At 40.4% G+C, this 14,597-nt stretch overlaps 1 pseudogene; it reads left to right on the top strand.

The window, feature by feature from the left end:
• Positions 1–821: 821 nt before the first annotated feature.
• Positions 822–2,106, top strand: LOC102117470 (large ribosomal subunit protein uL3 pseudogene; annotated as a pseudogene).
• Positions 2,107–14,597: the final 12,491 nt, after the last annotated feature.

Raw genomic sequence — 14,597 nt, 5'->3', positions numbered from 1 at the left:
CTAATATCCCTTCTGTTCTTGCCCACTTCCCCTTCCACTTCTCTGCCGTGTTGTAAGGCAGCACAAGATCCTCACCAGAAGCGGACCGGATTCAGTCACCTGATCTTGGGCCTCCCAGTTTCCAGAACTGTGAGCTAAATAAGCCTCTTTCCATTATAAACTTCCTAGTCTTCAAGTGTTATATTATAATAACAGAAAACAGACTGGAGTCAGGCATAATGACTCACACCTGTAATCCCAGCACTTTGGGAGGCCAAGGCGGGAGGATTGCTTGATCGAAATCACCCTGGGCAACATGGCAAAACCCCATGTCTATAAAAAAAAAAAAAGTTAAATAAAAATGTAGAAAGAAAACAGACTAAGATAACCTCACTACAAATAAAGACTTTCAAGTTAAAACTACATGGAAAGATGAAATCTCAAATGGAAAAGATCCTATAAATGATGATGTTCAAAGTAATAAGGCTGCTAACAACATGGATAAATAGGTGCTGCAGTTTGAAGTGTTTGCAACCACTTATCTGCAGGGCAATTTGGACACAATTATCAAGAGTCCTTTAAATGTTCGTTTGCTTTGACTCAGCAATTCCCCCTTAGGAATTCTTATTAAGGAAATAAAAAGAAGTGTACTCAAAGACTTATGCACACTGTTTTTCATCACTAAGTTGTTTGAAATTCAAAAAGAGAAATCTTAGAAAAACTTAATTCCAACAATAGAAGGGCAGTTAAATAAATGATGCCACCATTTAAAAATATGTTTTTGAAAAGTATGTAACAAAATAGGAAAACGGTGAAAACACAATTTTAAGTAAAAGAGCAGGGCTCTACCGGCGGGATTTGATGGTATGATGTCTCACAGAAAGTTCTCCGCTCCCAGACATGGGTCCCTTGGCTTCCTGCCTTGGAAGTGCAGCAGCAGGCATCGTGGGAAGGTGAAGAGCTTCCCTAAGGATGACCCGTCCAAGCTGGTCCACCTCACAGCCTTCCTGGGATACAAGGCCGGCATGACCCACATCGTGCGGGAATTCGACAGGCCAGGATCCAAGGTGAACAAGAAGGAGGTAGTGGAGGCTGTGACCGTTGTGGAGACGACACCCATGGTGTTTGTGGGCATTGTGGGCTACGTGAAAACCCCTCGAGGCCTCTGGACCTTCAAGACTGTCTTCGCTGAGCACACCAGTGATGAATGCAAGAGGTGTTTCTATAAGAACCGGCATAAATCTAAGAAGAAGGCCTTTACTAAGCACTGCAAGAAATGGCAGGATGAGGATGGCAAGAAGCAGCTGGAGAAGGACTTCAGCAGCATGAAGAAGTACTGCCAACTCATCTGCGTCATTGCCCACACCCAGATGCGCCTGCTTCCTCTGCGCCAGAAGAAGGTCCACCTGATGGAGATCCAGGTGAATGGAGGCACCATGGCCGAGAAGCTGTACTAGGCCTGTGAGAGGCTCGAGCAGCAGGTACCTGTGAACCAAGTGTTTGGGCAGGATGAGATGATCGACATCATCTGGGTGACCAAGGGCAAAGACTACAGAGGGGTCACCAGTCGTTGGCACACCAAGAAGCTGCCCCGCAAGACCCACCACGGCCTGAGCAAGGTGACCTGTATTGGGGCATAGCATCCTGCTCATGTGGCCTTCTCTGTGGCATGCACTGGGCAGAAAGGCTACCATCACCGCACTGAGATCAACAAGAAGAGCTATAAGATTGGCCAGGGCTACCTAATCAAGGATGGCAAGCTGATCAAGAACAATGCCTCCACTGACTATGACCTGTCTGACAAGAGCATCAACCCACTAGGTGGCTTTGTCCACTACGGTGAAGTGACCAATGACTTTGTCATGCTGAAAGGCTGTGTGATGGGAACGAAGAAGCGGGTGCTCACCCTCCGCAAGTCCTTGCTGGTGCAGATGAAGCAGCGGGCTCTGGAGAAGATTGACATTAAGTTCATTGACACTACCTCCAAGTTTGGCCATGGCCGCTTCCAAACCATGGAGGAGAAGAAAGCATTAATGGGACCACTCAAGAAAGACCGAATTGCAAAGGAAGAAGGAGCTTAATGCCAGGAACAGATTTTGCAGCTGGTGGGGTCTCAGTAAAAGTTATTTCCCACTGGGAAAAAAAAAAAAGAGCAGGATGCCCTCCCATTTTCAAATTTGTTTCATATATTGAATTCTTAGGTTTTTTTCTAGTATTTCTTGTTACTCCTACTCTTACTCATGTGGTATTAGTTACCTCAGTGATCAAATGACACAGCATAAAGTAGAAAACACAGGAGTCAGTGCTTGACTCCAAATGCCTCATCTCTGACATAGATAGAATAATTGGAAAGATGAGCTGACAAGTAAAGCAATGCCTTCCCCTACACATTCTACCCCAAGATTAGGTAAAGATCCTCTTGCATGAGATAAAGTAAGAACTGAAGGGGACATACAGAAGTAAAAAGCATATATGTATTATGTGTGTGTGTGTGTGTGTGTGTTAGGGAGGGTGTGAAATATGATACATTGCAAAAACAGAGCAAAGAGACACTAGGCCCTTCTTGGACAGAAACCTGGGAAAACAGCAAAGTATTGTAGAATTCCTAATGCCCAGGAAAGAAACAGCCATGTGCTATGTGTAGGCTGATAAGTCCTTCAACACACACACACGTGTACACACACACACACACACACCCCTCCCAGCAAAGCAGGGCAGCAGCAAGACAAATTAGTGTATCCAGGTGTGGCACAGAGTGAACAGGCCCTTTGACACCCTAACGAAATATCCTGCAATCCAAGATGGCATCACAGCCGAACAGCATTGTCTGCATAATAAGAACCAACAGTGCCGATGTGATCATGAGAAGGAAGTGGCTGAAAGACAGATGCCCTGACAACACCTATGGTCAGGAATGAGGCAGTCAGGAACAAGGGAAGATTCAGCAGCAGCCTGCATGATATCTCAGTAGTAGTGACATTTGAGGGACCAGGGCTCACCCTCCCTCAAAGCTTTAACATTGCACCAGCCTTCATTCTTTCACCAAAGACCAGAGAAAGAGTTCCTTCCTGCTTTGCATATCATGGTCAGTGACTCCACCAGAGTCAAGTTTTCAACTTATGACCCATGTCTAATCAGCTATCAAGTCCCTTATCTGGCCAAGTCTGTCCACTCTCACTGCCCCGCTCAGATGCAACCCTCCTCCAACACCACAGCTGGACTGCTGGGCACAGGTTAAGGCTCCATCTAGGCTCATGAAACTTCACTGCTCCTCCTCCCATTCTGCAGGTAGAGTCATCCTCCTGAAACATTTATCTCATGTTCCTGCTCAGAAGCCCCCAGCAGGTCCTCAGCCTGGAGCCCAGGCTTCACCTGGCCCTGAGGTCACGTGATAACAAGAGCTGTCCAATGTGTTCACCTTAACTACCCATTCTCTGCAACAAAAATCCTATTTCCTCTTGCTTGGAACATCTTCACAATCCAAACTAGCCACTCTTCAAATCCCAAGTCAGTCCCATTGTCTCCACAGTACTTCATCCTTTCAGCCCCCACCGCTCTCTCCTTTCTTAGATTCCTACAGCACTTGTTACCTGAACCATTCCCTCAATTTCATAAGTATAAATGGCCTCATATTTTTTTCATAACTGAAGCCCCTGTAGCTCAACTGCCCAATTAAGTCAAGCTCCCAGTGGTCAGGAACAGGTCTTATCCTTAAGTAGCCCAATGATGAGGGCACAGTAAATGCTCTTTAATGCATCTGTTAAACTTCAATTCCTTCTCAGGTCTTTTATTACCAGCTTCATGTAGGGCAGATGGGAAAGTGGGGCAGGCTGCAGATAGGGACAATGGGCAGAATGTAGACCCAGGAATGGATTCCCAACAGAGGGGACAGTGCTCACTCCAGAGCATAAAGCTTACACCACCTCAGTGAAGGAATTCAGCTAAACCCCATATTTAAGACTACATTGGTGAAAGTGATCTAAATGATCTGACATTTAGATCTAGTACCTCTAATGTGCACTTCACGTCTGGGATGGAGAGAAAGGCAAAGTTTTAAAGAGAAGAATATGACCTCTGGACTTCTTTACTGAAGGAGTTTAAGCACAATTTATGAAATGATGATGCAAAGCAGAGATTACAGAACACCTGTGTGTGTGTGTGTGCGTGCACACGCAACTACACACATACTTATAGCCAAGAGAGCTAAGAGCTGACCCATCACAGCTTTTAAGAAAATGTTTAATAGAGGCGTCCTCAAGCCCCAGGCCATGGACCAGTACTATTAGGAACTGGCCCGCACAACAGGAGGTGAGCAGCAAGTAAGCGAAACTTCATCTCTATTTACAGCTGCTCCTCATTGCTCACATTACTACCTGAGCTCTGCCTCCTGTCAGATCAGCACCCGCCTTAGATTCCCATAGGAGCACAAACCCTATTGTGAATGGCACATGCAAGGATCTAGGTTGTGTGCTCCTTATGAGAATCTAATGCCTGATGATCTGTCACTGTCTCCCATCACTCCAGATGGGACTGTCTAGTTTCAGGAAGACAAGCTCAGGGCTCCCACTGATTCTACATTATGGTGAGTTGTATAATTTTTTCATTATATATTACAATATAATAATAATAATAGAAATAAAGTACACAATAAATGTAATGTGCTTTAATCATTCCAAAATGATCCCCTTACCCCAGTCTGTGGAAAAATTGTCTTCCACAAAACTCGTCCCTAGTACCAAAAAGGTTGGGGACTGCTGGTTTAATAAATATATGTTTAGACCAAGAAAGAAAAAGCACACCCACCACATCAGAAAAAAATAGATAAGAAACAACAGGAAATTCACACACACACAAAAGTTCAATAGACATAGAAAAAAATATTCTGCCTCATTAGTAATCAATCAAAAGTCTTTTTTTCTTCCTAACTTCTTCCCTTTGACCTATGGGTATTATAAATGAGAATTTCAACAAACAAATTCAATTAAAGTTTGCTTTAGGTCTATTGCATGTCAGACATTGGGTAACGGTGGAAAACCATCAACAGGTTCAAGCAAGGGGGTGGGTGTGATATGATCACCTCTATCAATCTTATTCTATTTTATTTGCTATTCTAATTGCCCACTGGAATGATGAGGACAGTGGCAGTGGAGGTAACAAGATTTGCTTCAAACTCAAGTCACTCTCTTCTTTTTTCTAGCCTATCTTCTCATTCTCTAATTTAAATTCACTACAGTTACCAATATTACAAGTACTGCAGAAGGGATGTTTTTATGAAAGGCTAAAAAAATTTCACAAAAACTGTTTCTGGCTTTTACTTTTTATCAAAGTGTTAAATTCTAAAACTTGGGAGTCGTGTACAAATATACTCAAATTCAGAAGTGAAAATGAGCCATTTATTTTTGCTGCCTGAGTTAAGTGAACCAGAGAGCAGTAGACAAATACTCCCCAGATAAAAATTCAATTCACTTAAAAGAATCATTTTTTCTTAATTAATCATATAGTATGATTGTAAATCACTTCACCCATATCTAGTGCTGTGTGACTGAAATACAATATTAATAATAATAATAATAGCATTGGTGGTCATCCAATCCACAGTAAGTTGCTACTTGGTACAGAAATGAAGAGAAAGACATCTAGGGCAGGAGTCTGATCTCGAATCTCCAACTACAAAGATGTTCTATCTACTTTAAATGTATTATATTTTACTTGGTTTTGCTTTCTTTCTCCCTTCTCAAGTAAAACAAATGCTAGGTGTTACTTTATGAGAAGCCCTAGATCTACTCATAAGGAATAACGACCAGAAGTTCATCTCTTGAGAGCACCTGTTCACCTTAAATGCTTTCCCCAGCTGTTGGAGAGCATGACTGGAATCAAAGGCCAGATTGAGATCTGTGGTGATGGGCTCTCAGCTTCCACGACTTATAAAGGAACAATGTCAACATCAGAAGGTGGGATTTGGCTATGAAATAACATGACATTCTGTTAAAGATATACATATTTGTGCCCTGGCTGTAAATGAATCCAGGTCTGTTGTTTCTGCTTGGAAAGGGTATTTGGATAAATAGAATAATGCAACACATTGAATCAACTCAGCTGAGAAATATTCTGGAAAGGGGCTCAAGCCTCAGTTTATGTAACTGAAGAGAAACTAGGAGCACTCTACAGTTCTCTCCACATGGACAGCACACAACAGGCCAATTCAGGAAAAGTCCAAAACAGTTAATTCAACTACTTTGCATCACTGAAGCATAACCTTAGTATTCAAAGGTAGATTCATTCCAGGACCCTGAATTGACCGGAAGCTTGCCATGGTTGGTTACTTTTCAGCAGGTGAAGCTTTAGAAACTCCATTTTACCTTTCAAAATTGCTTTTTAGTAGACTACATTGGGTACAGTGTACATGGCTCAGGTGATGGGTGCACCAAAATCTCAGAAATCACCACTAACGAACCTATTTATGTACAAAAATAAATAAATAAGAAAAAAATTGCTTTTTGGCACTCCTGTTCCAAAGGGCATTCACTCCCACTCCAATATTCTGTTCCATTTCACCTGCTGTTGTTTGAGCCCTTACCAGGTGGCAGGCACCGTGCTAGACACAGTAGAGGCAAATAGGATGTAAGGGCTCCCTTTATGGAGCAGAGTAAGGAGAGGTTCGGTTTTACTACTAAGGGCCACCTTGCAGTCTAACATTGTTTATAATTATTTTGTTAGAGGGGGAGAAAAAAACCTAAATCTTCCCCCAAATTATCCTTTTGGTCAGCCAATGAAAACGTTTTATAATGAGAGAATTGATGAAGAGCCCTGTAGGAAACTTTCACTTCTAGTGAAGATAGGACTCAAGGTATTTCCAAGTGAGGAGAGAGATATTATGGAAACGACAAAATTACCATGAGAATAGCTATTAGAAAAATGTTAAAGGACCTTATGACAAAGGCCTCATCAGCTTCAGGTGCCTATTTGCCAGACTATAAAGTCATTTGCAGCCATTCATACCATCTGATAGGGAGAAACTTCCAGAACCCACCGTAGGATCTTAGGAGAAGGCCTCTACTCAAACACATTCATGTTTCGTGCCTTTTTGAATTGCAAGAATTGCAGTATCAAATTTTCCCTCCCATAAACCCTCATTCATGAAAATAAAATCATGGGGACAATGACCCATCCTTCCAAGAAAACCTAGGAGAGACCAACACACAAAGATAATAAATGTTTAATACACACTGTGATTCCTGCACGTCTTTCCCTGGGTTTCAACAACACCATCCACATCCCTGCTTCTAGCACTTGCCATATCAATCTGTAGTCATTTATGTATACATTTGTCTCCACATTTTCTTATCCAGTCTATCATTAATGGGCATTTAGGTTGGTTCCATGTCTTTGCTACTGTAAATAGTGCTGCAATAAGCATATATGTGCATGTGTTGTTACAGTAGAATGATTTATACTCCTTTGACTATATACTCAGTAATAGGATTGCTGGGTCAAATGATATTTCTGGTTCTAGATCCTCGAGGAATCACCATACTGTCTTCCACAATGGTTGAACTAATTTACACTCCCACAAACAGTGTAAAAGCATTCCTATTTCTCCACATCCTCTCCAGCATCTGTTGTCTCCTCACTTTTTAATGATCACCATTCTAACTGGCATAAGATGGTATCTCATTGTGGTTTTGACTTGCATTTCTCTAATGATCAGTGATGTTGAGCTTTTTTTCATGTTTGTTGGCTGCATAAATGTCTTATTTTGAGAAGTGTCTGTTCATATCCTTTGCCCACTTTTTGATGGGGTCGTTTGTTTTTTTCTTGTAAATTTGTTTCAGTTCCCTGTAAATTCTGGGTATTAGACCTTTGTCAGGTGGGTAAATTGCAAAAATTTTCTTCCGTTCTGTAGGATGCCTGTTCACTCTGATGATAGTTTCTTTTGCTGTGCAGAAGCTCTTTCATTTAATCAGATCCCATTTGTCAATCTTGGCTTTTGTTGCAATTGCTTTTGGTGTTTTCGTCATTAAGTCTTTGCCCATGCTTGTGTCCTGGAAGGTATTACCTAGATTTTCTTCTAGGGTTTTTATGGTTTGGGGTTTCACATTTAAGTCTTTAATCCATCTTGAGTTAATTTTCATATAAGGTGTAAGGAAGGGGTCCAGTTTCAGTTTTCTGCATGTGCCTAGCCAGTTTTCCCAGCACCATTTATTGAATAGAAGATCCTTTCCCCATTGCTTGTTTTTGTCTGGCTTGTCAAAGATCAGATGGTTGTAGATGTGTGGTGTTATTTCTGAGGTCTCTGTTCTGTTCCATTGGTCTATATGTCTGTTTTTGTACCAGTACCATGCTGTTTTGGTTACTGTAGCCTTGTAGTATAGTTTGAAGTCAGATAGCATGATGCCTCCAGCTTTGTTCTTTTTGCTTAGTATTGTCTCAGATATATAGGGTCTTCTTTGATTCCATATGAAATTTAAAGTAGTTTTTCTTAATGCTGTGAAAAATGTCAATGGTAATTTGATGGGAATAGTGTTGAATCTATAAATTACTTTGGGCAGTACGGCCATTTTCACAATATTGATTCTTCCTATCCATGAGGATGGTATGTTTTTCCATTTGTTTGTGTCCTCTCTTATGTCCTTGAGCAGTGGTAATTCTCCTTGAAGAGGTTCTTCACATTCCTCATTGTATTCCTAGGTATTTTATTCTCTTTGTAGCAACCATGAATGGGAGTTCACTCATGATTTGGCTCTCTGTTTGTCTATTTTTTTGTATAGGAATGCTTGTGTTGTTTGCACATTGATTTTGTAGCCTGAGACTTTGCTGAAGTTGCATATCAGCTTAAGGAGTTTTGGGGGCTGAGGCAATGGGGTTTTCTAAATATACAATCATGTCATCTGCAAACAGAGACAATTTGACTTCCTCTCTTCCTATTTGAATACCTTTATTTCTCTCTCTTGCCTGATTGCCCTGGCCAGGACTTCCAATACTATGTTGAATAGGAGTGGTGAGAGAGGGTATCCTTGTCTTGTGCCGGTTTTCAAAGGGAATGCTTCCATCTTTTGCCCATTCAGTATGATATTGACTGTGGGTTTGTCATAAATAACTCTTATTATTTTGAGATATGTTCCATCAGTACCTAGTTTATTGAGTGTTTTTAGCATGAAGGGGTGCTGAATTTTATCAAAGGCCTTTTCTGCATCTATTGAGATAATCATGTGGTTTTTGTCATTGGTTCCATTTATGTGATAGATTACGTTTATTGATTTGCATATGTTGAACCAGCCTTGCATCCCAGGGATGAAGCTGACTTGATCATAGTGGATAAGCTTTTTAATGTGATGCTGGATTTGGTTTCCCAGTATTTCATTGAGAATTTTTGCATCGATATTCATCAGGGATAATGGCCTGAAATTTTCTTTTTTTGTTGTGCCTCTGCCAGGTTTTTGTATCAGGATGATGCTGGCTCTATAAAATGAGTTAAGGAGGAATCCCTCCTTTTCAACTGTTTGAAATAGTTTCAGAAGGAATGGTACCAGCTCTTCTTGGTACCTCTGGTAGAAATCAGCTGTGAATCTGTCTGGTCCTGGGCTTTTTTTGGTTGGTAGGCTACTACTGCCTCAATTTCAGAACTTCTTGTTGGTCTATTCAGGGATTCAACTTCTTCCTGGTTTAGTCTTGGGAAGGTGTATGTGTCCAGGAATTTATCCATTTCCTCTAGATTTTCTAGCTTATTTCTCTGATGGTAGTTTGTATATCTGTGGGGTCAGTGGTGATATCCCCTTTATCATTTTTTATTGTGTCTATTTGATACTTCTCTCTTTTCTTCTTTATTAGTCTAGCTAGCAGTCCATCTATTTTGTAATTTTTTCAAAAAAGCAGCTCCTGAATTCATTGATTTTTTTTTTGGAGAGTTTTTTGTGTCTCTATCTCCTTCAATTCTGCTCTGATCTTAGTTATTCCTTGTCTTTTGCAAGCTTTTGGATTCGTTTTCTCTTGCTTCTCTAGCTCCTTTAATTGTGATGTTAGGGTGTTGATTTGAGATCTTTCTAGCTTTCTGATGTGAGCATTTAATGTTATAAATTTTCCTCTTAACATTGCTTTAGCTGTGTCCCAGAGATTCTGGTACATTGTCCTTTGTTCTCATTGGTTTCAAAGAACTTCTTGATTTCTGCCTTAATTTTATTATTTGCCCAGGAGTCATTCAGGAGCAGGTTGTTCAATTTCCATGTAATTATGTGGTTTTGAGTGAGTTTCTTAATCCTGAGTTCTAATTTGATTGCACTGTCATCTGAGAGACTTTGTTATTATTTCAGTTCTTTTGCATTTGCTGAGGAGTGTTTTACTTCCAATTATGTGGCTGATTTAAGAATAAATGCCGTGTGTCACTGAGAAGAATGTATATTCTGTTGATTTAGGGTGGAGAGTTCTGTAGATGTCTATTAGGTCCACTTGATTCAGAGTTGAGTTCAAGTCCTGAATAACATTGTTAATTTTCTGTCTTGTTGATCTGTCTAATATTGACAGTAGGGTGTTAAAGTCTCCCACTATTATTGTGTGGGAGTCTAAATCTCTTTGTAAGTCTCTAAGAATGTGTTTTATACATCTGGATGCTCCTGTATTGGGTACATATATATTTAGGATAGTTAGCTCTTCTTGTTGCATTTATCCCTTTTCCATTATGTAATGCCTTTCTTTGTTTTTTGTTGTTGTTGTTGTTTTATCTTTGCTGGTTTAAAGTCTGTGTTCTGTGTCAGCAGAGACTAGAATTGTAACCCTGCTATTTTTTTCTTTCCGTTTGCTTGGTAAATATTCCTCCATCCCTTTATTTTGAGTCTATGTGTGTCTTTGCATGTGAGATGGGTCTCCTGAATATAGCACACTTGACTCTTTACACAATTTGCCAGTCTGTGTCTTTTAACTGAGGCATTTAGCTTATTTATATTTAAGGTTAGTATTGTATGTGTGAATTTGATCCTGTCATCATGATGCTATCTGGTTATTTTGCATATTAGTTGATGCAGTTTCTTCGTAGTTTCATTGGTCTTTATATTTTGGTGTGTTTTTGCGGTGGCTGGTACCAGTTTTTCCTTTCCATATTTAGTGCTTCCTTCAGGGGCTCTTGCAATATAGGCCTGGTGGTGATGAAATCCCTCAGCATTTGCTTGTCCAGAAATGATTTTATTTCTCCTTCGCTTATGAAGCTTAGTTTGGCTGAATATGAAATTCTGGGTTGAAAATTCTTTTCTTTAAGAATGTTTAATATTGGCCTCCAATCTCTTCTGGCTTGGAGGGTTTCTGCTGAGAGGTCCACTTTTAGTCTGATAGGCTTCCCTTTGTAGGTGACCTGGCCGTTCTCTCTGGCCAAGACACCTACATTTTTTCCTTCATTTCAACCTTGGAGAATCTGATGGTTATGTATCTTGGGGTTGACCTTCTTGTGGAGTATCTTAGTGCTATTGTCTGTATTTCCTGAATTTGCATGTTGGCCTGTCTTGCTAGGTTGGGGAAGTTCACCCAGATAATATCCTTAAGTGTGTTTTCCAGCTTGTTTCCATTCTCCCCATCACCTTCAGGTACTACAATCAATTTTATAAGTTTGGCCTTTTTAGGTAGTCCCATATTTCTCAGAGGCTTTGTTCCTGCCTTGTCATTCTTTTTTCTCTAATCTTGCCTGCATACCGTATTTCAGCAAGGTGGTCTTCAAACTCCAATATCTTTTCTTCTGCTTGGTCGGTTCAGCTACTAATACTTGTGTATGTTTCACGAACTTCATGTGCTGTGTTTTTCAGCTTCACCAGGTCATTTATTTTCTCTCTAAATTGGTTATTCTAGTTAGCTGCTTCTCTAACCTTTTATCAAGGTTCTTAGCTTCTGTGCATTGGGTGAGAGCATGCGCCTTTAGCTCAGCAGAGTTTTTTAATTACCCATCTTCTGAAGCCTACTTCTGTCAATTTGTCCATCGCATCCTCCCTCCAGTTCTGTGCCCTTGCTGGAGAGGCACTGCAATCATTTGGAAGAGAAGAGGCACTTTGGCTTTTGGGGTTTTCAGCGTTTTTTCATTGATTCTCATCTTCATGAGTTTGTCTGGTTTCGACCTTTGAGGCACTGACCCTTGGATGGGGTTTCTGTAGGGACTTTTTTGTTGTTGTTTTGTTTGTTCCCCCTTGTTGTTGCTTTCTGTTTGTTTGTTTTTCTTTCAATGGTCAGGTCCTTCTTCTGCTGCTACAGTTTGCTGAGGGTTTATTTCAGGCCCTATTCATCTGGTTTGCCCCAATGCCTGGAGATGCAACTGAAGGGGGCTGGGGAACAGCAAAAATGGGTGTCTGCTCCTTCTTGTGGGATCTCTGAACTTGAGGGACATCAACTTGATGCCAGTAGGATCGCTCCTATATAGGGTGTCTGACAAAAAGGTTAAGAAACTTTCTGAAGGTTATACAGGAAGTTGCTGGCAAGACTCACATGTAGGTCCTTCTGGAAACAAATTTCATGCTTAATATACTTACTACCCCTCAGCAAACCATCTGCAATGAAGTGCTCCAGTCAGCTATTCATGGGTGGGGAAGAATTCACCTAGAGAGCTACTTCCACTGCATACAAAATTCTTTCTTACTTGTTCCTTGTCAAAATATCAATCATAATTGAAACCCCAATAAAAAGATCACCTCCTCCAGGAGACTTCCTGCATATCCTCCTTGCCATGTTGATTAACCCATTTCTTCTCTGCTTTGTTTATACTTTCTATTTACCCCTATTATTGTAGCACTAATCCCTCAACTGAACTTTGCTCACATGATCTTCCTGCTCAACAGTCCCTTAGGGTGAAAAATGTATCTTGTTGATTTATCCTCTCAACTATTGATATAATACCTGATTCATAATAGGTCCTCAATAAACACAAATTGGATTTAATTCAGTGGAATGAAATAGAATAGAATGGAATGTTATGCCTTGTATTTATCTTCTTATCTAAGGCTTCCAAAAAGTTTTGAGGTAAAAAGAGGTATAGGGAACATGGATTGCAAAAATGTATGGTTCTGTGACTATGACTCTCTCAGCTGTTGAGAAATGGAAATTTAATTTATCTTTGGAAAGTAGATCCATCTCTGCACCTTCTCTGTCCTTTCTGAGTAGCAGTACAGGTTAAGCAAAACATTATAGGAAAGAGTAGAATAGACTCAATGACTTTTTCAAAATCTTTTTATCTTCTGAGTATAAATATTCATTTTAATCCTTAAAAACAATCATTTTAGAATGTTTTGTGCCTAATGGTTGCTTTTAAAGGGAAATCCCTTCTTAGAGCAACCCCGTGGGGTTTACAGCTAAGGGAGACCTGGGTCAGCATGACTCCCTGCCCTGAACTCCCTCAGTTCTTACCTTTTACTAATTGACTCTCAGAATCAGTGTCATTCTGAGCCCTCTTCAGCCAGCATTGGTTTACTCTGGGTAGCACATTGGTGCATTTTTGTTTGCACTGTAATTAAATCTCATCTGTTAAGGTGTCAGTGACCCATCTTGGCAGCTAAAAGGTAACGTGTGAAAGTTAATTTTCTAAGGTCCTAGAGCACAAAACACTGACAATGTACAGGGGATACACTTTTGAATTCATTCCAAAAGAAGTGTGTTTGAACTGGACTATTCTGAGAGAACAGAGGGGAGAAAAAAAGACTGTCTTTGATCAATGAGAAAATGTTTATAAAAATCAAGATGAGCCAACTCATTAAGTCTATTTGTCTTGACTTAAGTAGTTTATGCTGTCACATTCTTTGGAAGTATGTGAAGCTAATGGGGAGATTATTCATATAGGAGGAAATGTTTAATAAGACAGTTTGGATTAAGGAATCCCAGAACTAGATGCACTCTAAGAGATCTGCAGTCATTAGTCCAGTTCTCCACTACTGTATTAGTTTCCTATTGTGTTTGTAGTAACAAACTACCACGAGCTTGGCAGCTTAAAACAATACAAATTTATTATTTTACAGCTCTGCAGGTCAGAAACACAACACAGGTCTCACTAGGCTAAAACCAGGGTGTTGGCAGGGCTGCATTCTTTTCTGGAGGCTGTAGGAGAGAATCCATTTCCTTGCCTTTTCCAGCTTCAAGGGGCCACCTCATTCCTTGGCTTCTTGCCCCATCTTCCACCCTCAAAACCAGCAATGTTGCATCTCTCCAACCAGTTTTCTGTAGTCACATGTCCCTCTCACACAAGCCTGGAAAGATTCTCCATTCCTGAGAACTCACGTGATTAAACTGGACCCATGTGGATAATCCAAGCTAATGTCACATCTCAAGGTCCTTAACTTAATCATATCTGTAAGGCCTATTTTGCCATGTAAGGTAAATATATTCACAGGTTCTTGGGATTAGAATATGGACATTTTGGGGATCATTTTTCCACCTGCCCTAACTACCAAGGGAAAGGTGCTCCAAAAATGTGATTATAGGATAGGTATCCTCATCATAACTCTATTTCATGGCCATATTCACATAAAGACTTTTTTTTCATCATCTAACCTAAATCTCCTACTACTATACTTCCAAATCAAAACATTCTCACTCTCCAAGCCTACATAAACCTCTCTCTCCCCATGGAAGATATGATTCTATACCTAGAAAACCCTAAGGAC

Source organism: Macaca fascicularis, chromosome 4 (assembly GCF_037993035.2).
Source record: "Macaca fascicularis isolate 582-1 chromosome 4, T2T-MFA8v1.1".
NCBI lineage: Eukaryota > Metazoa > Chordata > Mammalia > Primates > Cercopithecidae > Macaca > Macaca fascicularis.
Note: the sequence above shows the minus strand (reverse complement) of the source record. Positions and strands in the feature narration are given on the sequence as shown.